The following is a 27,986-nucleotide window of genomic DNA, read 5'->3' as shown; positions in this document are numbered from 1 at the left end:
GTCCTTCATACAGGAAGAGGAAAGTGGGATGGGGAGTGGGCAGGAGGGATGGAAATTATCAAGGGCTTGGTCTTGCTGCGACGTGGAACAGGGATGTGACTGGAGCATCATCTGAGAGCTGGGAACTATCCTAGCATCCCATATGATGGACATATCATTGCTCTCATTTTCTGTGTAGTTTACTTCTTTTCAGAAAATTTTGGGGCTAGTAATTCTGTCCTGAATCAGAATGTGTGAAAAAGTTATTTGGAAATGCAGCATGTGAATGAAAGATTTTCTAGTTGCTTCAGGCTCCCAATATTTAACAGTTATGATTTGGACACTGAAATTTTTTTTTTTTTTTTCCCCCAGGAAAATCTTTTATAGCAAAAAAAAAGAAGAATGTAGAAAGTAATTACCAATAATTGCATAGAGCCAGAAGAGATAAGAACTGAAAAAACATGGCAAAAGGAAGAAATAGACAATAGATAATTGGTAACATTGAGGTAAGGTAACAGTGAAAGATGGGTAAAATCCCAATTTGATTCTGAACGGGTCTTGTTAACAAAATAAGTCATAGAAGATGATGTCTGGAGGGCTATGGAATTAATGAGTCATCTCTGGACTTGGCTTAACCTTGAAGAATTTCACTGAAGTCAATGTTTTTGTAAATAAGTGTAGTCAATATATACTTTTTCAAATGAAAGTCGTAGATATTTTGCTGTAAAAGAGCAAGAGGTGCAAAAATAATAGTAAAGCGAACCCTTCTTACTGAAAGACTTAGTAAGTTTTGAGAACTAAGTAGCAAAAGAATATTAACAAAATTGAAATTAACATTTTATTGATTTTTCTTTCAAGATAAAGAAATAAGAAATTGAATATTTCTTACATCTTATTTCTAAGTTCCTAAAACCCAGATCCTTTTTTTTTTCCCTACTGGGCTGTAGGTTTTCACTATTTATGATGTCTGTATCAAACAGGGTAACTGAGAAATGTTAAAAAAATCAAATTGGTTAGAGCATGTTTCCCCAGAGTGATATAAATCCTAGCATTTGAATGCTATATTCTGTTACCTTACGCTAAGCGGGAAAATGAATGGCTATTGCCAATACATAATCTTATTTTTAAACAATGCTGAACGGCTTCTTCAAAATTAATTTCAGGCAAGACAAATGATATTGAGGAGCCAAGCCAATCCCCCCATGACCTACCCTAGAGGCTGTTTCCAAACTGCCACTGCTACTACTTGTAAAGCAAGTCATGGGATCTGTCAGAGAGCAAGCCAAATAACCGAGGCAGAAAGCCCGATTCAGATGCTGGAGGCATTCCAGATTTTGCTCTGTCTCTTAGATGTTTGCTGATAATCTTCCATGTGTGGATATAAGGCTTCAGGAAGGAATTTCTGCCATAGCAAAGATACCCAAGTATGTTGTTTTAGAATATCGCCTTGTGTTAGATGCCTTTCAAATCCCACGTTCTTATAAAGTGCTCTGGTAGCAGACTGACGCAGAGGGACAAAGTAGAAGCCCCATTGCTGGGTATTACTATTATTATTCTGAGATGCACATAAGCTCAGCAACTCAGATATGACTAATTTGGCTGTTTATACTGTGATGCTTTCTAAATCACAGAATCACAGAATGTTCGGAGGTGGAAGGGACCTCTGTGGGTCATCCAGTCCAACCCCCCTGCCAAAGCATGGTCACCTACAGCAGGCTGCACAGGACCGCGTCCAGGTGAGTCTTATTGAACTGATTCATATCCGTTTATGTCCTTATTTTCTGTTCCATAACAGATATATGGATAGAAGGGGTAAGAAAGGAGTTAATGGTTTTGTGACATTGCCCATTCCGGGCATTCTTCTCCCCCTTCCTGTGATAACCACAATGTGAGCAATGGAAAAAAGGGAGCAATACTCAATACCAAGTAAACCTTTTTCATTTCAGGGAAAGAAAGTAATCTGAAACACCAAAATGTTTCCTCTTTCTGTTAAATGATATTTTTTTTTCCTATTCAAGCATATGAGGCATCATAGCTGATTTTAGAACCTATACATGGCTGTATTCTGCCTGATTTAAAAATAAACAGAACAAAATGTGCCAAAATGCATTAAACATTAACATCAGAGGGTGACCCAGCAGGCCACACGCAGCTTTTAATTAGACACATGCAATTCTGTTTAAGCGGGTTGGCTTACACAGAGTTAAATGAGAACAGAGTTTGACCTTCTGACTACAGAGTGCTAAATGCTGTAGCACTCAAGACAGCGTAATCCAAGACACATTGCTAACCTTCCCATCCTATACAGTCCGTTGTGGCTGCTGCCAACTGGATCAGATGAACATTTGGAAAGGTGTGTTAAATAGTAGCCAGATCCCATTCTCTCTTAATTATGCAGCTTTCACCAGTGTGCAGTACTAAATCATCCTTGCCCAGGGGTAGTATAATTACTGCTGAATAGCCTAATGCTGGGTAACTTAATATACTAGAGGCAATAATTGCTCCCAGAATGTGTCTGTTCCATTTTGCCTATTTACTCGTGTTCTTCAGAAAAATTATCCCACGACTTAAATACTCTTTAGGGCAGTTCTGGTCTTTGCCTTGAATATGTTGGTCACAGGCTCAGCCCTTTGAGAGTAAGCTAAAAGACTTCCTTAGAAGAATGAAATAGTAGTGGAATAAATATCATCAGTATCTCTACAGAACATATTTATAATTCTATCATGGTCGTGCTATTCATTTTAATTTAATCTGGACTGTCAACCCATTTCTTTTTGAATTGCTCAAAATTCTTTCTTTGTGATTTGAAAGAAAAGAAAGCTAAACTTACAAACCCCAGTAACTGAAGGTCACTTTTATCTGTAATATTTTAATAACCCATTACAGTTTACATCCGCAACTGGAGAATGTTCGTCAGATCCAATGCTAGATGCTGCCCCATTTCTCTCAGGCACATAGCCCCTGTCCTCCTTGCTTGGTTTGTCCCTGGCGTGAGTGGGGCCAGTTCATTGCTCTCGCCCTCCTCTCTCCGCTTACCGCCTGTGTTACATTTGTGGTGAACAGGATGGTGATACCAGCTGTAGAGAGTTTGATGTAAATGTGGGAGCAGTGTGTTGCCTTTTCTGCATTTCTAGACTTTTCACTGATGTGTCAAAAGGGTTTTCAAAAAGTACATTCCACAAATACTGCTGTGGGAATATTTTCTTAGCATTAGACAGTGGAATAACATTAACCCTCTGGAGAGTTTTGCAACTGAATATATTTCAAAACTCTAACTTATTATTTAATGTAATTTGTTATTTAAAATCTACATCACAGTGAAGTGATTTTGAAAATTTTACCTTCTTTGCATTGGAAGTGCTCAGTTTTGAGTTGTAAATGTTTGATGTTGATCTATCATTTTTTATTTGCCTGATAGTCTGGCCACAATGGGGTATGCTATTTATCTTGAGATGTGACCTTTGGGTCTCACAGTGATTTGACAATTAATTTTTTCGCAATTTTGTTTACTAATTTGGCCTTAAGATGTGAAAGACACCTAGCTATAGAAGGAGGCACTGGGAATAAAGAGTTAAGTCTATATAGACTAAAGCTAAATCTTGAATATGGTCCCTGTGTTCTTAGTACTCTGTATTCACCCAGGGTGCAAAGCTCTTTGCGTATGATCCCAGACTGCATTTCTATATATGTTTAAATGTTGCAGCAAACAGTTAAACTCCCGAGAATAAGTGGGGAATGGATTATATTACTTCAGCAGACACTCATTCTAAAACATATTTGCTTATAACCTTATCTGAATAAAGGCTGCCCTGGTTCTGAAATCTATAATGTTATTTCATTACCCTCACATTCAAACACGCATACAAATCTGACAAGCAGTGAAGTCATTGGCTGAAAGCAACTTCCACTTTAGCAGCTGTATCTATTTTGGTGTATTGTCTTGGAGGCTATGTCAATGAGCCTCCATATTCAGTATTCAAATGCTGAAGTTTTTGATTGGAAGCAGACTAACGTTATTCTTCAGTTATCAAAAAGTCTAATTCATAATCTATTTCCCCCAAGTCACCAGTAAATTATTTTTTTTTAAGTCTGACAAGAATTCATTTTCATTTGCTGAAGTAAGATTTTTTTTTTTTTTTGAGACAAAAATTACCACCCCCAGAACAGGATATGAAACTGAAGAACTTAAGTGTCTGATGTTACAGCATGTGAAAACAAAATCATTCTCTGTACCTTGGAGACAAGACCTACCAGATGAAAATCAAATAAACTAATTAGTGTTGAGCAAAGAACATTGTATACATTATGGCTCTCTGGGCTAATTTCACCCCTTTCCAACTGCTCATTATATAAAACTCCTTAAATCAGTGGGACATAAGGCACTGTACTGAGAGCAAGGTCAATGAAACCAGACTCTTTCAGGATATAATGAATGGAGACAGAATTCTCCAAGGGATCTTCTTAATGTATGTCAGGAGCACAACAGATCACAGAGTAGTGATTATGAAATGGACCTGTAGCTCTATTTTTTTCTTCCCCCAAATGCTGTTTCCATATTTTTTCTTGAACATTTCTAAACTGAATACAAAGGTTGAATAGGAAGTTCTCATCATCAAGCTTCCTCTTCATGGGAAAAAGGTAAAGGTGGACACACGGAAAAAAAAATTGGGAATATGTTCCTACTTGGATAAAAACTGAAACTGATGAGCAGTCATGCAGTATGACTTAGATTATTCCTTATTTTATGGAGATACATGTTTTTAATATGCATATCTAATTGCAGAATTTCTTCAAGTAGGTGGTCGGAGTGTACAGAAGGAAGGAGTCCGGGAACACTCCTGAAACTCTAATCTGAAAGCAAATGTTTGTCTAAATTTACCCACTGCAAAGTGCATGCCTTTAAAACTAATGGTTTGGCTTTTGTGGTCTGTGAACAGTTCTGACGGAGGTTCTCTAACTCTAAGTATGTCTAAGTAAGATTATTTAGAAATACTGTTTTTTGTTCCCATTTGGAAATTACTATACTGAAAGCTCCATTGAGCGTAATTATTTCTCATATCTTGAATTGATAGGCTAAATACATTTTGTTAATAGACTCACTAGCTAGCGGTCCAAGCGCAACAGTTGCAAGAGTTTTGGTTTTCTTTTAAGTGGTATTTGTCAGGAAGATTTCAGTTAAGAAACTTGTGGTACTTGGAAGTATTTAGAATAAACAAACAAAAAACCCCAAGAAAAAAAATGCGTAGCTCAAAAAAGAAACATAAAGCTTAAAGAATATTATGTATTTTCTCTTGAAATCCATATAAAAATTCTCAATGACTGTTTTGATGCATAAATGCTCATTGAGTGTTATAGTTAACATCATGTAAAACTAGGCAAGCAAACAAAAACAAACAGATTAATGCAGATTATCCATTAGACTTTAGAGATGTACTTGACCTATCCAAATCTGATAACTTCGTAGTATCATTTTTATTCCTTTGGGTTTATTTCATATATTAAAAGCATGACTCATCCATACCAAGCATGAGAAACAAATTTGCTTTATTATACAAACCACAAATTGGTAATCTGGAAGAAGCAAATATATTGGTTCTTCAAGAACATTTCTGATTTATGTCTGAAGACAAACTGAGGGACAAAAAGATATTAAATTAAAAAAAAAGGGTTTACCATTGCTGCTCAGATTATGGTATTAATATACCACTGCTGGAACTATTATTTGCATTTTGAGGGGGGGGGTTGTTGTGGGGTTTTTTGTGAAGGAGAACAAAATATTTGATTTGGCGTAACCTTGTCAGTGTTTTGGTAGGCTGCCTTCAGTCAGAAAGGCTTGCATGCTAATACAGTATAGTCCGTCTTTAATAATTTTTGATGTGGTTACCCTTAAGAAGCTATTTTTCTGTGAACTGCTAGAAGACTTTATATCCTGCAGCATCTCTACTTTCTCCATTCATAACTAAATTGGAACACTCAATTTTGAAATAATAGTTAGTGTGATTTATTATTTACCAAGGCAGCAATGAAGAAATGTATTTGAAAAGAAGCCAGTAGCAAATTACAATCGATTTGCACAATATAACAAATAAAATGTTTTACGGAGGCAGACTTGCTGTTTCAAGTGATATGTGATCCATAATAATATCTCCAAGATGTCTGCTTCTTTATTACTGTCAACAATTCATTAATCATCCTCCTACAAAAAGGCAACTGCGCCCCCACCCCGGTTCAGACATCTAAGAAAGTGCTGATTGTGGCTCTGCACTTTCTACCCATTTTTTTCAAAGTGCTGTTGTGTAAGTGAAGTATACATACAGAACTTCAAGAAGTCCCCTCAGGTGCCCTTGAAGTGAAAGCAGATAAAATTACTTACCCTGTGATGGAATTGTAATAGTGATTATGATGATGGACTACAGTTACCTGATGTGTTCAACGGTGGCTGTCAACAAATACAGAAACTGGAGTGACTAATGAGGCACAAATAATTGAATCCATCTTAAAATAATGTGTGCAGTTAGAGATTCTTACAGCTGTAAGTTCACTAGGAACAGACTTTCATGTTCATTTTCTGAGATGGTAAAATAATGTATTTTTAAAACCAAAAAAATTAATTTGGTTAAAATCTTTCTGCTGTATTTTTGTTTGGTTTTCATCCCCAAATGCTGGTACGCCTGTGTTTCAGTTAACAGAGCTCAACTGCTGTGTTCTGTGCGGTTCTGGCATTTGGGGAGGAACACTTCTTCCAAGTGCCAAGAACATTGCAGCTAGGTCTTTTGAGTTAATTCATAATATTTTTTCCAACAGTATTATTTAACTATGAGATCTTTATCTTCCCATGCTTTAGTGTAAGTTTTCCTGGCTGTTGATGTATTCCTGAGGAAGAAAAGACAACGGTAGCAAAAGATGCCTGAGCTACAAAAAACTTTTTAGCCCAAAGATAATTATGTGCCTAAATGAGATAGGCGACTAGCTGCTGAATAGGAAGCTTTATTGAATCCTCTGCTACTCGGTACGTGTGTTTCTCACATTGTGCTGGACGTTTCACTGCATCCTTTAAATAACATAGATGAGTCACAGAGGGATGAATTTTCTGCCTCTAGTGAAGTATAAATGAAAGATTAGATCTACAAAGATGTTTAGGCGTGTAAATATGCGGATAAATGCTGACAGGATCATCAGCAATCTCATGTTTAGGCCAGTGAGTTTATTCAGAATTAAGTGCATTATCCATGTAATTCACTTCTGAAAATATCATCCATCGCCAAGCTGGATGCTAAAATGCCACGGTAAATCTGGCTCAAACCATTCTTATTGGTTATCTAAGACTGAGGAGGAACACTGCAAAATTTACAGAACACAATGGCAGAAATAGAGCTACTGTTTTATTTTACCCTTGAAAAAAGCACAAGCTGATTTCCAACCATAGCTCATTATTGTAGAGGAGATCATTCTGCCAAAAACACATAGTAGTGCACTAAGTTATCTAAAAAGCCTCAGGAACTCCTTGCCCAGCCAGCACAATCTGTTAAGGCAGTTCGTTGATATGCTGTCAGCAGACAGACAGCAATCTGCCCGTGTCCGTTCCCTCGATTAGTCTCCCAGACTGCAGCTTGGTTACTGTTCCCTGAGTTAGTTGCATTTCTATGCATATCCATGTACTTAGTAATCCTGAATGGATTTCCCTTGCATGAATCTGTGCAATCTATCCTGAAGCAGTGCGCAGTCAGTATGAAAATGCAGGGTTAGCATCCTTCTTTCAATCAAACTGACCCGGAAACCGCAAAATGCAACGTTAGTCCTAATTAATTAAACCATCAGCAAAAGGCTTAACCACTTTTCTTGCTGTATTGTGCTATTTATAGAATGAAAATAACAACAAGCCAGTGCATCAGGACTATTAAATAACAAAAAGATAGTACCTTCTCTTTCAGGTAACGCAAGATGCGTTATAACTGATGGAACAAATAAAAGCTTGATCAAAATCCGTAAGAATGTTCGCTGAGGCAGATGGGAGATGAGATAGTGACTCAACAGCGGTTTTACACAGCTATAAATAACCACAGTAATTATATATTAATATAATTGCTGCTATTCATTGTCTTTATTACAGGTGGTTCGGGGAGACAACGTGGGAAGAAATGTTATGAAAGAGCATAATATCACCAGAGCAATGCCTCCCAGATTTTTCTTAGTCGTTGAACTCCTATTTGCATAAGAAAGCTTTCGTAAGAAAAAGGGCGGCACAGACATTTTTTGTTTGAATGGAAGTCATTTGCTTTTGGAGAACTTCCTTGGGTTTCTCTAGTCTTTCATTTTGGAATTAAACTCTGCCACTTGGACAAGGCAGACAGGCAGCTAATTAGCCAAAAAATGGGCATTGAGAGCTCTTGGAAAAAAAATTTCACACTTTGGTAACTAAAATGATTGCTGAGGATATGGTATTGATTTGGTAGTTTTGCAGCTGAAAATGTTTGCTAATTGGAGAGCCAATTCTGTATTTTTTTTTCCTTGCACAGAAGCAAGAAGCTTCTGAATTAAGCATCAAGAGAAAATACTTGCTGAAGGAAAAATAAATCCAATAAAAACCCAGGAAGTGATATTGGATGAAACAGAAACCTGGTAGCCTTGCTCTGGGCGTTCTAAAACTGCCCTATAAACGGACAGGTAGGTCTTAAAGAAATCAAAAAATTAATATCAATGAATGTTAGTAGGCAATTATGGCTGGCCAAGCTAATAACACTTTTCAACTATTGTTTTCATCAGAGCAGTCTATGGGATTATTACTGCTGTTGTAATGATTAACAATGAGATGCAAAACCTTCTGATGTATTGCTCGTGCTTTCACAGAATTGTGTCACTTTTCTGTCAAATCGTTGTGATAGAAAGAAACAGGTAAAGAGGAAGACTGAAAATGTTAAATGGTTCTTTTTTTGGTTCTTGAAAACCTTAAAAATTCCAAGAAAATATCGGAACAAAATGAGAATTAGGTTAGATTATTTTTTAAATGAGTGCCTTTTTTCATTTTCCTCCAGATAATTTTATTTCCTCAGGCAGGATTAACCCTGTGATAATGCTACATTCAAGATAAATCATAGCTCTTTTCTGTTTCAGCTGTCTTTCAAATAGAAAAAAGTGTTTGGTGATCTATAGGAGCTGAATATTTGCAGGCTGCTGGTAACTGCTGACAAATGACACCAATCACCTCCTTACATCTGTATCCCCCTCTTTGAATTTTCTTAGGTTTGTTTTGGTTTGTTTTGGTTTTTTTAATAAATTTTCCTTTCTATTCCAAATCAGATATTGACATTTCTGAAAAAGTGCCAGCTACTATCTCAGGTAATTTCAATAAATATACGTCCAGCAGTACAAGAAGAAAAAAGAACTATAGTAAATCCCCCAGCAACAATATGCCGCCAGCCCATCCCTTCCACCCCAAGAAAAATCTGTAGAGCTATGGGATACTTGCTAGGAAGATGACATAAAATATAGAAGTATGAATAAATAAAAGAGTGCTTGTTTCCTCCTATGTGTATGCCTTGTGCCATTTTATATCCCTTTCATGTCCCTCCCTGCATCCCTCCTGTCTCATTCCTTTTATTAATTGTTCTGCTTTTTCTCCCCTTCCTTTTCTCCGGCCTTTCTTCTTCTGGAAAAGCATAACTTCTGTTCTACTCATTCATTTTTGCTCCTTCATTTTTCTTTTCTTCGTTGTCTCTTGACTGTGTAAGTCTTCTTTCCTCTACCCCAGAGATAGTTTCTCATTTCTCTTGTTTCACTTGCTATGATCTGTGTGCCCCTCCTTCTGTCTCTAATTCTTTCTGTTCCTTTGTCACATGCACTCTGTTTTACTGACCCCTTTCCTCTGCATTCTGCCACTGTTCTTTCTTTTTATGTCCTGATCGACTTCTTTCCTGTGGCCTCTACATAACTGATCGCCTTCTTTTCTGCCTACCGCAGTGCACAGCTGGCACGTCCAGCTACACCCCCCCTTCCTCCTTAGTTCTGTAACATGGTTTCAGCTCCTGGACTTCTACCCTTCCACCACCTCACTGGGCTGCACCTGCAGCTGCTTTGGTTTGCTCTACTCAAAGAGCGTAGCGGAGACAGAATTACCCTAAAGCACGGCCCCTTTCGGAGCAGGCTGCCGTGCTGATGTGCCGCTGCTGCTCGGCGTTCTCTCCCTCCGTCAGAGCGTGTAGGGGCTGGCTGCGAGGAAGGGAGGATTCCTGGCTGGCACCTACTGTGCTCTGATTATTCTGCACTTCCCAAAGCTGCGAGAAGCAGAGCATAATTAGATCAGCAATGAACCTTTTTACAGTTTGGACTCATTTGTTAGTCCCACTGATGGTTTTGTATAGTGAAGGGTTGATTTTATGTAGAAAGGAAGTTATTGAATTACGAGACGTCAGTCATAATAATTAGCAAGCCCTAGCTCATGCTTGCTGCAGCAGAATGATGTGGGTTGCTTTTCCCCTTAGGTAGGTTCTAACCTGGGTAACAAGTGTTTGAAATTTCACCTTCACATGTACAACCCTCTGCTAATATGTGAAGGTCCATACTAGACCCAAGGCCTAGGGCAAAAGCTTGATATCGCTAAAATCTATACACCTTTGACACTGGTGGACTGCTGGGTAGGACAGCTGCATCCGCACCGGCCTGTGAGCACCCTCCTTCATACTGCAGATTTGTTAATTGCTGGCATGTTTTCCACTCATGATGACTTAACCAGCATCCACTCAACGATGCTTGAGCACAGTTTGAGGCTCAGCGCAGGCTGGGAATCACCCCCTGCGAGGCAGCTGGGATCGGACTGCCCAGCTTTGGGAGCAGAAGGGTATAGACAAATGGAAACAAGTCGTGCCTCTTAGTTGGCCCAAGGGCCTGAAAACAGTTCCTGGGTTATTTCGTTTATGTATCTGAATCTCATGTCTTGGTTTTGTAACTTTTTAATTGTAATGTTTATTGCTTATATTTGTACCACAGCTGTACTGATTTATATCAAAGGTCGTTCTAACCCTGTGCCATCTCTCCAGTAGCAGCTTGCCTGGACACTCGTAGCAGGTGTCAATGACACATTCCCCAAATAATCCGGTATGATGGAGGTCGTCTCCAACTAATTGCCCAATTTTCAATTCAACTCACACAGATTTTCTGTATGCACAACATCCTGTGTCAGGATTTACTGCCAGGTGTTATTTAGAGAACCACCTTCTTTTTTTCTTGTTTGAGCTTAGCTTCGGACGTCGTGCGGTGCCTTAGTTCTTTTTGCAAGAAGCAATAAATAGTTGACTGCTGTCCATTCTCTGTCATTTGTGAATGTGTTAAAGAGTGCAGGTCTTAGCACAGACTGCTGGGAATTCCACTATTTATCTCTCACCATTTTAATATCTGACCATTTTTTGCTTTTACGCTCTCTTTCTTATCTTTTAAATAGAAAATATGTGGATTTTTTTTTTTTTTTTTTTTTTTTTTTTTTAGTTTCACTGAATACTGATACTTGTGAAAAGTAATGTGTTATTTTTCATCTGGTCAAAATCAGTTCTGTAGCATCCTATGGACTTGAATTCAGGCAAATCGTTCACAATGGTCATTTTGTGCCTGGAGTTCCAGGCTTGCAGAGAGAGGGGTTTAAATGTTCTAATAGCAGCAGAATTTTCGAAGAGTTGAGTCAATTCCTCACTCCCTCCCCTATACCAGTATATCATGTGGATCTATTATTTAATGTTATTTATGAGCTTTGTTAAATTGGTAGAATGAACAGCACTAGACTTATGTGGAACATTTTTTTTTTATATATACCAAATAGTTTTGTCTTTTTGCCTAGTAATGATGAAGGTATAAATGTCTTGACTGTTTTTGTTTGGATGCTAGGTTGCTTTGATCACTCTCATCCAGCTCGCACCAGTGAAACTCCATGAAGTACTGTTTGTTTACGTCAGCCTAGGTAAATAAAGATCATCTTAGGCAAGGCAAAGGCTTTTTTAAAATTCTTTAAGTAAAATTCAATTTCCTGTGTAAGAATTCTTTCCTGTCCACTGTTTCTTCCACATGCCTTTGAAATGGGGAAGGCCTGCTCATGTCAGAGAGTGCTTTCCTGCTTTCCCACGCTCTTATACAGTCAGGTTATAGACAGAACCCATGCTGGTAGGTACTGAAATAAGAAGCTTGCTTTTTAGGGTTTTTTTCTGCTTAGTATAATGTTAAGAAACTTAGTTTAGTATTGTTTCGGGCTTCATTTTTCTTGCCCCTTACCAATTTTGCAGATGCTGGTGCCAATGCTATTTCTAAAAACACTTCCAGTTTACGCTGCAGTCTACCAAGGAGTGAGCCTGTCTTGATCAGAGGTGCACGTGTGTAGTGTGTTTGTCAATGACCCGTCTCCTTCACCTTTCCCTGCAGGAGGATAAATTATACAAGCTAATTATTTTATTTAGAAGTTAGTATTGGATGTGTTTGCTAATTCTTATGTTGTATATGTCTAAGGAGTTAGAAGTTCAAGAAGACAATGTAAATCTCAGAGTATTTTTTCAGCAATGATTTCAGCTCTCTGTATTCTTTAAGTACGGTTTATTCTTAGAGACAAATTCCCATGTGAATCTTGCATTTGAAGTAATTAACGTGTTAGTGTTTAAGGCAGAAAGCATTTGTGAACTGCTAACATACAGGATGATAATATAGAAAATTATCAGCAGATCTTAACTCAGATTTTCATTTCTGGAAGAGTTTTTCAGAGTTCCTGATTACAAGGCTGTGGTTGACATGTCTTTATCCTAATCTCAGCTGCCTGTGTTTGCTACCAAGAGCGAGTTTCTAACTTCTCCCCACCCACCCACTCCCATATCCTTTAGCTCTCGGTGCTTTGTCACAATGCATCCCACATCGCGTGGTAGTGGTGATTAATTCCGAACACATTTACAAGGTGCTCCCAAGACGGACTTGCATTCCAAGTGGACAATTAGAGATAAAGATGGTAACTTTGTTTAATGCTTTATACGGAAAAAATCTTCAAAGTGTGTTATAAGCTTTAATGACAGGGATGTCGGTGTCCTTCCAGGAATTTGGGAACCTTGGCCACTTTGACTGTGCGTTCACTACAAGGAACCAGATGGTCATTTGAAAATATTTTGTGTAAACTCAGTGCAAATGATGGAATTCTGAAACTATTCGCAGCCACGAGGGAACAGGTCCTCTGTACAGGGCTACTGGAAACTGCATTTCTTGGTGGGCACTATATAATGAACACTTGGAAATCATTGTAATCTGATCAAGCAATACCCACAAATGTGAAGTAAACCTGGTAGGAATTATTTATTCATTCATCTACCCATGAATCAAAAGGAAGTCAACCTCTGATTTAGAATCAAATCACAGCTCTGGCAGAGACCTGTTAACGGTGAAGGGATCAAAGATGTGATGCCTAAGCTAAAGCTATTTCTTTTAGCAAAACTCCTACAAAGCAATTTTAAATTAATACATTCATATACACTTATATTTAAGTATATTTGCATATAAGTAAATATAAGTGTATTTATATACATCTCTGTATAAATAATATTCTTATATATGGTACATTTATATATATAAAATTTATATGATAATTACACAAACAATTTATCTAAATATATTTGTAGTTTCATTGTTTTCACTTGGAAAATGATCTGCTTTTCCTGTAACAGACTTCAGTGACTGGCACACTTCATAATACCGGCTCCGCTGAGATTTACAGAACCCTAGGACCTCCTCCCATTCGTTGGGATGAACTGGTCAAAGGAATATTGGAGCTTATCTATAGCTCCCATTTAAAAACTGGCCAAATAAATTTTGAAGTTTTAATGTTGGAACTTCTAACTGGGTAAAAGACTTTGAAACAGAACATTCTGAAATTTCTACAAAAAAAATGTCAGATGTTGTCTAAACTAACTCTTATATGATGGTAGAGATTATGGAGGGTTCAGATTCCAGTGGTTTCTAAATTCTGGCACTGTCTGCTTTATTTCACATTGATTGTATTGACAACTTTATCTGGAAAGGAAATGGAATGAAGTATTTGTTTTAAGTAAGTTAATTCTGTTATTAATTTTAAGTGGTTCATACATATAAGCTTGTAATTGTTTCCTTTGCAGCTTCAGAATTCACGCTGAGATGCTGGTAGAGTAAGATACTGAAGTTTACATTGCTTTTTAAGTCAGCAAGTAATTCTTAAAAGTGATTAAAAAGAGTAATTGCCTAACTTAGTGATTGTATGTAACGTGTCTAAGACCATGTCTAAGCTAATCATCATAAAGTATGTTAATACTTTACTGCATTCATATTTTACATAACCTGTCATTGTTTATAACCTCTGTTTGCACGCACCTATTTAAGATAAAGGCGATGTGCCAAGAGAGTATGTTTAAATAATATTTTAGATGCGATGGCATCATAAGAAAAGCAGGGAAATGGAGAAATAAGGCTGCCACATCATTTTAATTGGTTTTACAGTAAATTCTATTGAGATGTAAGATCAGGTCACAATTACACACGAGCTACGGAATCAGTGCGTAGAAAATGAGCTAAGGGAAAAACTGATATTAACTCTGAAATTTTTTTCTTTTGTCAGTTTTACTATAACACATAAAAGTGGGTGTTTCTTTAATAGAGACAATATTTTCTTACAAAATATTCTTGTATCGATTCTGATGTACACATCATGTAAATTTAAGCTCTGTCTTCTTTTAGTGGTAATTAAAGTGTTGGTCAGCATTCATGAGAAATGCTGACTAAGAAGTCCAGTTGCCAAACGTAGTGGCCTCTTTCCACTGAAGCTCCGACCTCTTTCTCTGTTCAAGAACTAGCAGGATCTTTGGATCTTGAAGTTCAGTTAGTAATTTTTTTTTTCTTATTCTCGAGTTTAGTTCAGCAGAATTTATTTTCTCTGGAACAAAATGACCTGCAGTTTCAACTGTGCTGTCTCGGAAAGATTCAGCAGAACATTTTATTCTTTCTTTTCTGAAGCACCTCAGATTTTTAATTACGGAAGTCATAATTTTCTGATTCAAAGTCACAGGAAAAGGACAAGAAAGGACTAGGTCTGCTACATCTGAGAAATTGTTAACTACAGTTTCATCCAAATACAGTAAAGTTTTAATATACTTTTTCTTTTAAGTCTCTTTTTTTCTTCCCTCTGGAATGCTGTGGTAATGAAACCCTCTTTGCTAGATCTTTTACCTAATAATAATAATAAAAAAAATCACTCCTTCATTGCTTGTGCAGCTCCGTTTCAGGTTCTCCTGTGCCAGTGTATCAGAGTCACAGAAACCACTTTGAGGAGCCAATTTCTTATTAGAACAGAAGCTCTCCCACGGACCTGGGAGGAAGAAGAAAGAAGTTGTAGGTGGGAACCTCTTTTATTTCCAGCACATAGGAGGACAGTGGAGGCTCTCCTCATGGTCTGAAGACCAATGAAAAATTAACCCTCCAGCTCCTCCTTAAGGAGGCAGGGAAAGACCAGCATTGTGGAGAGCAGATGCACGACAGAGAAGTGCGATGATTTTTGGAAATAGGATGAACCCTGCAGAGCCTGATCCCCATCAGATCCCAGTTACCTCAAAGAGCTAATGTCTCTGAAACAGAAATCTTTTTTTCCAAAATGTTTTCCAGAATTTTTATTCCATTTATATTCGTCTCACAGGCCCTTGCTTATAAAGGTGTTTGACTCTTCAAGCTTGATTATCCCTTGTATATCAAAGGAATGGGAAGACATAGGTACCGTATAAAATCAGGGGGCACGATCTCTCTTCTGTGCTGAGTAGATGTCATCTAGCCAACACCAGATGGAGAGGAACCATAAATCCAGTCCTGGCGCAAAAATATGTTTCCAGCCACATTTTGTTTGAAATTCCAGGTTTGTCTTGGTTCTAAAAAACCCCCTTGATCTTTGTCCAAGCTACTGAAGATTTGAGAGGGTCAGTATCCTCTTTGGCTTTAGCTGAAATCATTTGTTCTTAGGCAGCTTTTCCTTACCAGCACTGAAACCTGCTACTCTGGATTATTTTTGCAATTAGCAATTTGGCAACTTCTTTTATCTAAGGATGCCACAGATGCTGCAAACTCATTTCATCAAAACTGAAAATTCTTTTACTTTGTGCTTTGAACTGCTAACGTGTCATTTCAGTCCTTTACTGATTGTCCTATATCACCATATGATAACAAACACTACTATCAGTTTATGCCATACATTCTTTTATTTCTTGCTTTAAAACTTGGACAGGTAGCAGATAGCTAATGTTTTTTTTTTCAAATTGATATCTTCATACTCTTCATGATCTTCCAAATGAAGCATTTGAAATCTCTGTTGTAATAGGTAGCCTCTGAATGATTTGCAATAGTAACGTAGGTTTTAAATCTTGTAACAAGTCATCGCCAAAATATTTGCTACCTGGTTTGAAGCATCATCCACTGAAAACAGGCAGTGCTGTAGAAGTCCCAGGAGCTTAATGAAGCACTTTATGATGCTGCTACGAAAATTGTTCTGGAGATTTGGCAGTCACTGTTCACCTTAGCTATGAACCAACCAGTTTATACAGGAAAAAAAATCCACCTGAAGTACTGTGGCTTCCCTTTTAACTGCAGCTCTGTTTCCTAATCAGGGCTCTACGCTGTGAACAGTTTAGAATGTCTATATTGATTAAACCTTAGGAGTCTTCACTTTAAATTCTATCTGGTATTCTGCGAACTATAATGAACATTACTGAATGCGTGGTGTCTTCTGGGAAACACCTTGAGATTATCAAGTTTAATTTCCCCTAGGAAGTTCTTACAGCAGTGCAATCAACCTAACTTTTACTCTCTGTAATGGAATAAGATTTAATTTACAATTTTTCAACCATCAATGTTTCCTAATTTTCTTCTTTTATAAAAGCTATAGAACAGAGTTTTGCTCTGGTGTTCAGTTACTACTACACATTTTCCCATATTGCAGCTAATGAATATCCTGTCCCTGTTTAATATGCTGAGTACGTACAAGCAGCTTAAACCCTATGGTTGGTAAACAATTTATGTAAATATTGCAATTAAATCATGTCTGTAATAATAGGTGACCTTTAATCTAGTATATATTGAGTCCCTTAATCTCTCAGATTATAATTGAGCGATGAAGATGCAAAGCTTCATGAAAGAAAGGCAGATCATAAGAAAATAATTATTTTCTTGTGTAAACCATGATTTTCCAATTACTGCTCTCAGCTGGGAGAGAAACACATCTAACTTGTGATACGTTCTGATCCAAAATTAATCCTTTTGTAACCGTGCCTTTTTTGATTAAAGACTAGTTTTCTTTCTTGCAGGCAAAATCCTCAACCCCTGTGGTAATTTTAATGTGAGTTGTATCTTCTTTTTTCTTTCCCAGGATATTATTACAGTATAAGCATATAGGTAGATATAGGTTTAAACAATATTGAGAGGTATCTGGAGAAATAATCATCAGAATGATTTTATTATCTATAAACATTGCTTTGAGGGTGAAGTGTAGCTGGTACATGCAAAAAGACAAGTCCCTGACTAGCGTGCAAGCCTTCTTTTTTCAATTTATGGAGTAAATATCCACTTGTTGTAATTAATATTTTTAATGTAAAAATGGTTGTAGATGCTGAATAAAGAACTAATTAAGGTTCTGGTGATATAATAAGTGCACAAAAAAATGGGGATAAGATTTGAGTGGCCAGAAATTCTGGGCAAATGTTGATAGAAACATGTGCCTTTGCATCACAGGTGAGAAATTTTAAAAGATTGGCCATGCTTACAGCGTCTGTGTATGTGCCAAGAGAATCATGCAAGAAAACTGTCAGCTGTCATGGTGATCTTGTTTGTAGTTTGAAATGTCATGATAAAAAGTACTGTGTAAGAATGAGGTGTTTATTTTAGTTATGTAAACTATTGTTTTCTTCTGCTTATGTTTTTGCTTCCCTTTCCTGTATTTGCTTGTATTTCCCAACATCGTTAATAGTGGGAAACTGTGTTCCCCGGTTATCTTCTTTCCTCTTTGAAGTATGCCAATGCATAGCAGTATTAGTCTGGGATATTACTGGATGTTTAACGTTTGCATTATCTGCTGTTCAACGACGGAGAGCAGTTATGGCTTTAATTTAGACGTGGGGAGTGGGATACTGCTGAGAGCAGGTGGTCTAAACCGCTCTGCCAGCCGTCTGTCAGTGCGCTGCTGCCGGGTAGGTTGGGTTTGTACGCGCTGAGCTGTGTGGAACTCTCCCCAGACAACAGTTCATCCCTGCTTTTGTCGGTCCTCTTACCGCAGCAGGCTCGGGATCACCTCGAGAGAAAAGGAGACAAATAGAAACAAATCAAGCTAAGCAATAGATACAGTTTCTCAATTAGCTCATGCCTTTGCTCTACAAGGAGTTTGCTCTGTCCTTCGTGCTGCACCAGAGTTACGTTTATATTTATATTTCAAAAGAGTAAATCTTTCTGCTTCGCAAGGAAGCGAAATTCAGCCTCGTGGTCAGCGCGTTACCTAACATGTGACAGAGCACTGTTCCTTTGCGCATGATGAAAAATCATTCCCATTTCAGACTGGGGTAAAAACAAAAGTAAATTTAAATTTTATGTGAAACAAAACTTAAAAATCCCTATTTTGGCATTGACAGATATTTTAGTCTGCGTATTACAGAACTACATTAAAAAAGAAAGTAATTTATACTTCAAACCTTAAAACATTTGACTAGCTTGTGCTGTACTACTGTGGATCTTTTAATTAAATCAAAAAAAATACAGGTCAATTTTTATTTTTGTCCTTGAAACAGAATTTCATTGACTTTTATATGGTCTCACTGAACGTAATGATTTTAATGATATTTTTTATTTTCTTTTTAACTTCCAGGGAAAAAAATGCAGCTCAGAAAGCACCAAACCATCCTCTCTCTTTCCTTTAAATCTACTCCAGTTAAGAAACTACAGTTAAGACATCAACAGCCTGTGTAAACTGTGAATGAGATCAACTCACTTCATACACTCAAAATTACAAGTAAATCCTTTTAAAGGTTGAAGAATTCAAGCACTTTTCAACCTCCTCAGTACGGATTATGTCAAGAGAGGACCCCACAGGAATTTGAAAGAAATCTGTGCAGTCCCCAGCCATAAATGAATGAAGACCGATAAATATCCTCTGCAGGATAAATTAGAGGTGTTTCAGGAGAACCAAGGGAGAACGAAGACACGAAAGCAAAACGGGGAAAAGAGTTTAAGTAAATGGTGTGTCCCTAGCAGTTCAAGGGGGCTGACAGGTGAACAGGGAGGCGGAAGGAGAACTCATTCTCTATTTCTACTTCAAAGAGGCCGTTGGAGACTTAGATTGGTTTCAGTGGAGTGAGAGGGATGGAGATCTGATCTGAGAGATGTGAATATACATTGTAAATAAAAAGCTTTAATGAATATAGAAATAAGACAGAGACAAGAAGTGAAAAAAGAACTGAAAACAAATATAGCAAAGGATGTAGTTTTTTTAAAGATGAATGAAGTTCTGTTTTCTTGTCTGGCAAATGGAGAAGAGCTACAAAGGGAGCAGAAAGGTTACGTTGCCCAGTTTCTCCATATTGACGTACGCAGGGAGAAACAAGCTTAAATAATGCAGCAATTGAGAAGATAATCAAAAGCAGTGGGAAGGTTGCTGGGTTTACAAACAAGGGATTAAAAATGAAAGTGAAGAGTTGTTAATGTCCATTTAGAAAAGTGGCAGAAAGGAAAAAGAGTGAATTTCTAATAGTGTAGCTGTAGTCGTGATGGGACTGCTACAAGCTGTCTGGGTAGTCATTGGCAGTATGGTGCAGTATGACAGCATGAGCCGAATGACACAGACACAGCTCCAAAAAAGTGGGAGGAAGGAGACCTCTCTGTAGGAGAGGACAATCTAACAGGCAGAGGTCACGCCTGGCTTGTGAGCAATTAAGACTTTTTTTTTCCTAAAAACGGTTCCAAAATGGTCCCAGGAAATCTCCCTTATGCAAAAGTTGGTGCCTCTTTGTGAATGCAGTCTGGAAGACTTCAGGTAACATATTTTCTCTCCTTAAGTAATTTTTTCCTAAAAATATTTGCTTCCTTAGTCCAGTCCTTGTAGCTGTTTGCTAAAAATAAAAGGACCTGATGGTGAACACAAGTTTCACAAATGCCAAGACAATTTTGCAGGATGAATTTAAAATGTGGCTTGAACTAAAATAATTGGTATTTTGTTGGTTGTTCATGGTGTTTATGTAGGTCTCTAATCGCTTGAGGTGTGTTTAAGCTTTTTAACTGATACTTAGTGCGTTCAAATCAATAAATTAGTCTCTTGGGTACACAGCAACTCAGCATACCTGGGGTGACAGTGCAGAGTTATTTTTTGTTGCTATCTACAGATTGTCTTAACATGCAGCATATACCCACAGGGTCAGAAGAATTGCCCTTTGATTACACGTACAATAATCTGGATCTCCCAAGGTATTCAAGTGGTTAATTAAATATCAAGTAATTGCTGAAACTACTAAGTGACATTTAATTAGTATGTTAATTGATATCAAATTTGCTCTCACTATCTTGTTTTATGTTAATAAAATCCCTCAACATTTCTTAGAAGAAGATTAGGAAACAATGTGCTTCAAAAATACTAATGCAAAACAGCCTTAAGCATTACTTCTGCTCGTGGAACAGAACTTCTGACTTGAATTTTTTATCCCAGCTGTTTTCCTTTGTCTCCCTATAAACTTACTTTTTGCTAAGAGTATATTATATTTAGGAGTATAGACCTCTCTTGGAACGGAGTTTGATTTCTCTAAGTCTGTAAACCCTTAGAAATCTATCTGAAGTGTGATAACTGTGAATAGAAACCTAGGGCTGTCTCTCTGCCCGTCGGCACCTACTGAGTAGAGACAGCACGGCACATGGGGCGTGTGCAGTGCCTCCGTCTGACTAATGGGAATGGTGTATTTCTGCACTGCCTCCCAGTGTGGCGTGTAGAAGTCCGTGCTTCACGCATAATACAAAATTGCTATAAAAATATGAAGTGATGATTATTTTGCAGCAGCAAAATGCTGTCTTAGTGTTAGTTCACACCAGGAAGGGTGCTCCCCTCCTCTTCTCCGTGAGCCTACCTAGGAAACAGCCCTTCTTTACCTTTCAGCTTGAGCCTTCCAAAATTTTCACTCCTTTCTTTGACTGAAGAGCCCAACTATGATATAGAAACGAGATGCCTTTAGGCTTGGGTCCAAAAGACTGACTGAACCCCAGACTGACAAGAGCCCCAAGCTTGTCCTTCCTTCCAGCCACTGAAGTGTTCCCAGTGGCCTCACCAAGAACAGGTGAACAGGTGAAGTTTTTTTTATAATGTTTAATTTGAGAACATACCACAAAAAAACCTCTATGAATATTCTTATGAATATTCTTATGAATTTTAAAATGGATTCCTTTCAGCTGTGCTCATGCCTTTTGTGTGTCAACTTTTTGTGGAGTTTCTTCTGCATTTCACTGGTGCCAATACACAGAGTTGGTTTTGCATTCAGGATCACAAAAAGCCGAGTCTTAATTTATTCTCCATGAACATTCACACCCAATTACTTCAGAAGACTCCAACTGGGGAATAGAAACAATGGCGTATGACCACGCACAACTAAACTACACAGCTCTCGGTCTAACCCTTCCCAACTTCAAAATCTGGAATATCCATGTAAGTAATGTAAACACTGTAAAGGGAAGCGGTTGAGGAGGGACTGTCAGAGAACTTTGAGTTACAAATAAAGAAAATCGTGATCTGTTTATTCATGGATATGTCACAGAAAAAGAGGCAAAAAATGGTAAAATAAATTATTCATTACAAAGTACTCAGCTTTAGTGATGTGTCATCCAAATACTGCTATAGAACTAAGAATGCAGCAGAATGATCATGATAGGCAAACTGACACTGATTTTCAACTATTTTTTGACTAATTTATTTGAGCGTCGTGGCTTCTTATGTGTGACATTGATTTAGATTTCATAAATAGTTTCACAGAATGTATTTTTTAAGTTTTCTCTTTCCCTTTGGATATATTGTGATAATCCACATTTACTAACACAATTTTTTTTAGCGACAGTGTAATATTTTAAACCTTCTATAATACAAAGTGGATTTATTGTTGTTATTTGTATTTGTAAGTAGCCTTTCTATCAGTTCAGAATGTCCTCTGCAAAGTTAATGCTAGTGGTGCAACTCATATACACTGAAATAATGATACATGTGACTGTAAATATGAATAATACATGTGAACAATAGCATATTTAGAAGTTGTGTAGGCTTAAATTCTTGAAAAATAATGTACGGGTACAAAAAAATTTTCAGAACTGACATGTGTATTTATAAAAACCCTCAAATTTGTCATAGGAGATAAAAGTATTGCTGCCACTCTGAGTCCCCTTTCTGCCTTGTGCATTAGCCCTCTCAGATAATGTCAGCTTTAAAAGTGTGATAAAATACAGTCCGGCTTCCCCACTAGCAGATACGGCTGTTTGCGGTCATTGTCACCAGCAAGCATTCTCTGGTCGCCCAACACTTCCACTGTCTTTTTCTGCTTTCCACCTCGTCTTATTCAACGTCTTGCCTTTGCCTCGAGCCCTTGTGGGCCGCCCTCTCCCCACCGTGTCTGCGAGGGCCGATGAGGTCCAGCTCCAGTGCTGGTGTCCCTGACAGCTGCCTTTCTGCCTCTGCGCTGCCCGAGCACCGAGGGAAGCACTATATCACAGTACACCGTGCCTCTTCTCTTTCGTATGAAGCGATTCCAAGTCTTTGCCAAATCATTAGGCAAATGACTGTGTTTGGAACGCCCTGTAGGAATTCAGTGGAAGCTACTGCTTCACACAAAAGCGAGACACAGCTAATCAGCTGCTTACCACAAAGCAGCAGCTCCTGCTCCCGCTGAGCGACTGGGGAGGTTATTTGGTGCGGCGAACAGCACCTCCTTGCAGCGGACCCCAGGAGCTCGGCAGAGCCTGAGCCCAGAGCCAAGAGGCCGTTCTGCGAGGGTCACAGGGCACCGGGACCTCCTGCAGACAGCCTGGGAGCCGCTGTCTGACACGGACACCAATACAAAACCTACTTATGTGTGTGAGGAGTAACCCCTTGGCTTCAGACGTGAGTCTGAAGCTTGTATCTCACTAGGGCAAGATGCTCAGAGAGTGCCTTGCTTCTGTGTCAGGACCCGCTTCTGGCCCCCGTGCTGTTCAGCTCTGTGCCCACCGCTCTTCCTTCTCCAGTTCAGGCATTTTGTGGCTGCAGCTGCTTCATGCTCTTATAATTTCCAAACCTGACTGGATGCATTTTACCTCCACAGCCTATCGTGCTCCCTAGTGATTCAAAACAGCGTTATGGAGTGCTATGTTGATGTGCTTTATATACACCTTTATGGATATCGAAAGTAGTAAGTATGCAGGTACCAAAACCTTCTGGTAATGAAAGGATGTTTTACGTACCCTGAATGTGACAGAGAGATAGCAATGCTTCAATCCACCGTTCATTATTTTATCCTGTGCAGAATAACATAAACTTGAGATTAATTTGGTCACTTGCTTCTGGATTTCTTTTTTTTATGATTATATTTTTCTCTAGAAAAGATTAAGGTTTGATTATTAATTTTGTATCCCAAAGTCTTCTGATAAGGGCTGGAGTATGAGAAATGTCTGTCTTAGTTATGATTGCTGAGAACTTTGAGTGTAATTTTGGGCGTGTCTTTTAGCAAACTGCGTAGCTTAAAACAGAATAGCGGTTTGGGCTGTAAAGACACCACTGCTGGTGTTCATGCTTTACAGCATTGCTGGTTTTTCGTTTTCATTGCAAAAGTAGAAAAGCGACCAGTCCTCACCAAGAGCTAAACCAGCAGTTTGATTATTTTCTGCCTGGCTAATATGATTTCAGTTGTTTCAATTATATTTGTTCAGGCATGAAATGCACTGTAGATCGTTCAGCTAATTAAGAAGGGATGTACTTTTCTTTAAATCATTTGTCCAGCAAGGTAAATCTAAGCAATGTTAAGGAAAAGCTGAAGCACACAGGGCCTTACAGCCCTGCCTGCAACACCACAGCTGCAACCGTGCTCAGCCGCCACGCCTATGGCTGCGAGCATGTGATGGAAATTTATACAATGATTTTGGAAGAAGGGACAAAATCTTTAGGAAGTAATGTCTGAAAAAAATAATAAAAAGACTTAAATACATTTAACAACCTGTTCGTAAGATCTCCGAACTTATCTCCCACTAGAAATACAGCAATAAAGGGTAGTTTTTGAGTAGTTCTGTTACTGCCCTGAGTAGCAGCAGCACTGATGATGCTACACTTACGTTGTAATGACCTATGAGCAAAACTGCAAAGTCAGTTGCGTAGCTGTTGATTACATTCTATGATTGGTACAGCAACCATGATGAGACAGAATTGTCACATGTACTTTCACATTTAACATGCAGTACCTCATTTAGTCTGTACTGAGTTTAGAAAACGCTAAACGTTAAAGAATAACTGGTTTATAAATGATGAAAGGTTTTTCAGCATGGCTTAAATTTGCATGTAAAGAATAACACACATAACATTTTCTGATATCTTAATAGTTTAGGAGGTTTGATGCTGAACTTATTTCATAAATATATATGCTGCGTTTATATGACTGTGTACATGTTTGTATAATTTTCTAATTGTTGGCTTTTTTTAATGTGCTCAGTTTCTATAATGTGTGCATCTGCCAACTGCAAAAATTTACATTTTGCATCTACCCACATAGATAGGAGCAGTGACCTCTCCGTGTATATAAATACATATGCACGAAAACTCAGGACTGAAGTGTTACCGTTTGAAAGTGGCAGAGTGGGAGTGTTCCGATGGTAATCTGTCACGTAGGGCCTGCCAGGAGCAGCCGAGTGACCCACCAGCATGCCTAGAGGTGCTTTGTGCGGTACCCTCTGGGTGAACATGTATGCTCGGCAGAGCTGTGCCACCACGCACCGTACTGCACTCGGGGAGACCAGAAACCCCACCGCCATCGGCGCTTCGTGGCTATGGAGCGAGCCAATGGTCCGACTCTGTCAGCCACAATGGCCGTTGTGACAGAGATGCACAGGGAAGAGGTTGCTTTCCTTCTGCGCAACCTGGCTGATCGACAACGTGGAAGTAAAGGATCTGCAATGCGAAGACAGTGGAGCTTGTGACAGCGAACAGGCCCGCTGGCTGCTGCCAAGTGGGAGCGACGGCTGCGGCGCTGCAGCTCTTGTGCTCTTGCCGGCGTGGAGTTCTGTGTTTTCTCTGCGCTGCCTCTGAAACAGCCACCTGGGGAGCCCTGCTCTGCACCTTTTAATTGAATACGCATATGTCTTTTTCACAAATTTGTTTGCTCTTTAATCTTGTTTTCAGAACTGCCTGAAACGTTGGAGCTGAATCTTTACCAAAACGTCATTCTAAGGCAGAGCCTCGTATGGAATGTTTCAGCCCGGGTGGCTAAAGATTAACAAATTTCAGAGAAGGTCAAAACAGGGTTATAAAGAATGTGCCATGTGCTTTTAGAAAAGATAATACTGCCAGTCCTGCTAACAAAATCCCCAGCAGGGATAAGCACTGCTTAGAATTGCTGTCTGAAAGGGGTTTTTTTTATACATTTTAGTAGATTTTTGGTGTAGAATTCAAGAATCAGTGCAGTGTTGTCTGTAAGCTAGTTTTGTAAGGGTTTTTGACATCCCTTTCTTCAATAAAATAAATCTAACAGGTTCTGTTTCAGAGTCTTACAGTTTTCAGGATACGATTGAACATACATCCCATCATGGTGAATCTTTCACAAAAACAGTCTGTATTTGTTGTTGGCTACAGAAAAAATATTCTCTGTGTAGAATCTAGTTGGTAAGACTAAAAGCAGATTTTGAAATAGAAGAGGAAAAGAAGAGCAGCTGTATTTTTCAAATAAATTCATTCAGATACCCGGTTCCTAATGAGTATGTTCCTCAGTCTCTGTTGCAGATTCATACCTGAAACTGTAAAGAATTAAGTGAAGAAACATGGACACAGTGTCTAAATGCATGGCAGAGGTAAACAAACTGTGGATCTGGTCCTGTAGGTCTACTCTAAGCTTAGAGAGAGTTCGTGAGAGTTGTTTTCACTGGTTTGAGTGGGTTATGGATTTCCTTCTAGATGTAGACCCCCCAGACCGATAAGTACTATTTGAAGAAATTTACTATCACAATCTTTGTGAAGCCAAATGTAGAAGAAAAGGTAACAGAATCACATCTCAGAGTAAGTTAGAAACATTCCCCTCAAGCATTTCCATTAGAGAAAGAGCAGATACCTCATATTTGTGCTAGAGAAGGTCTACTAATAAGGATGTTTCCCTGTACTTCTGAAAGTATCTGCAAAGAAACCTGTTTTCTCTTGCTGACCTGTGTCTGTTTTAAGATAGAATTGTCTGGTCTCTGGGGCTGCTAATCTGGCTTGTTTCACCGGCATTAGATTCCCATTAAAGAAGAAAACGTACAGCTTTGAGATGAGCTCTCCTGAGGTCCTATCTAAAGTACTGAGGAAACCTGAGCAAAGGGATGCTCTTTTGTACTGCTCTTTCACGTCTGAAAGCATTTCTGCTTTAATTCATTCTCTTTACTTCTGCTGTGCTGAGTATTATTATAGTCTAGTGAGTTCCTGAAAGTGGGAAATGCCAAAGAAACAGGTGTCAGACTTCAAAAGAAGCATTTGTCAAGACTTAATCTTCTGAAGCTAAAGGTGACAGCTCAACCTAAATAAGCTCTTCTCAACAGGATATAAGTTTCCTTAATAAAAAAGTAATAACAGAAAGTAAAGTGCAAATCCGATAGCCTAGAGAGTAGAAGTCTTAGAAAAATGTGCATCATTTGACGTGATATCCTGATGTAAAGACTATTTGTAGTATAGTACTCAGAGTCCAAGGTTGTTTATATTCCCCTGATAAGATAATTTAAGACCTATAAAGGTGCAACTTCTCAGCACGAAGATGTGCGTGGGCATATTCATGGGGCTGGTTGGCCTTCCATTATCTTGTGGTAAGGGTAGAGTCTAGAATGAGAACACTACAGAAAGAGCAAGAAACCAGTAGAAAAACAGTCATAAGTTAAAGAACAAATATTTAATTAGTGCCCACCTCCCTCTCCCCCCCCTCCTCCCCCCCCAAAAATAAAGGTAATACTGTTAATGGGATACTTCCTGAGGAAGAGAGAAAAAAAAGAGGGCCATATGAGCTATGTATTTATACATCCTACATGCTGTTTTTCTTGTCATGTTTATACTATGTGCATAAATAGCTTTGAAGTTGGAAGTTTATCTATCTGCTTCTCAGTGCATGAGCACTGAAACTATGAAATCACATTTAGGAAACATAAGTAGCAGAGTACACGATTGCATATAGCTGTTGGTGGATTAAAACCAGTGCTTTTGATTTTGATTTAAAGTCTGATAGCATTATTAGCAGTGTCTGCTTTGCTACACTTTAAAGTCCAGTCATGGAAAACAGAGCTGTTCAACAACAGTACGTATTGCTGATATGAGAAGATGGCCCTTTTTATCATTGGGTCATTTTCCATGCTCATTGATCAAAATAGATACTGAACATCTTTGCTAAACAGCAGTATTTTCTCCTTGTCTCTTTCTGACTAATTGCATGTGCATAAGATCTATGAATGGGCAGTCCAAGAGCAGCTGCAAGCTCCTCCATTGTTTATTTTCCAGTCTTCTTATAATAAACCATTCCAATTATCTACTCCCATTAGTCTTTATTTGTTAGTTAACCTTCAGCTGTAGCTCCCTAACTTATTTAGCTACATGATTAGTCCTTTTATAAAGAGGACAGTTAAAGTTGCTTACCTGGTTGTGTTACCAATCCTACCTGAGGTTTTGGCGTGGTGGTTTTTGGGTGTGCTTCTTCATAAGTCATACTGACATCTTTCAACCGTGCTGTTCTCCTATCTTTTATCACGTTCCTGTGTTTGTTTTGGGTTTGATTTTGAAGGATGTGCATGCC

At 38.5% G+C, this 27,986-nt stretch overlaps 1 long non-coding RNA gene across 1 annotated transcript; it reads left to right on the top strand.

The window, feature by feature from the left end:
* Window positions 1-359: 359 nt before the first annotated feature.
* On the top strand, window positions 360-26,142 carry LOC142363149 (uncharacterized). The gene is made up of 3 exons (XR_012765534.1): window positions 360-485; window positions 1,611-1,715; window positions 18,851-26,142. It is a non-coding gene; the product is annotated as an uncharacterized LOC142363149 (long non-coding RNA).
* The last annotated feature ends 1,844 nt before the right edge of the window (window positions 26,143-27,986 follow it).

This window comes from Opisthocomus hoazin, chromosome 14 (genome assembly GCF_030867145.1).
Source record: "Opisthocomus hoazin isolate bOpiHoa1 chromosome 14, bOpiHoa1.hap1, whole genome shotgun sequence".
NCBI classification, from domain to species: domain Eukaryota; kingdom Metazoa; phylum Chordata; class Aves; order Opisthocomiformes; family Opisthocomidae; genus Opisthocomus; species Opisthocomus hoazin.
Note: the sequence above shows the minus strand (reverse complement) of the source record. Positions and strands in the feature narration are given on the sequence as shown.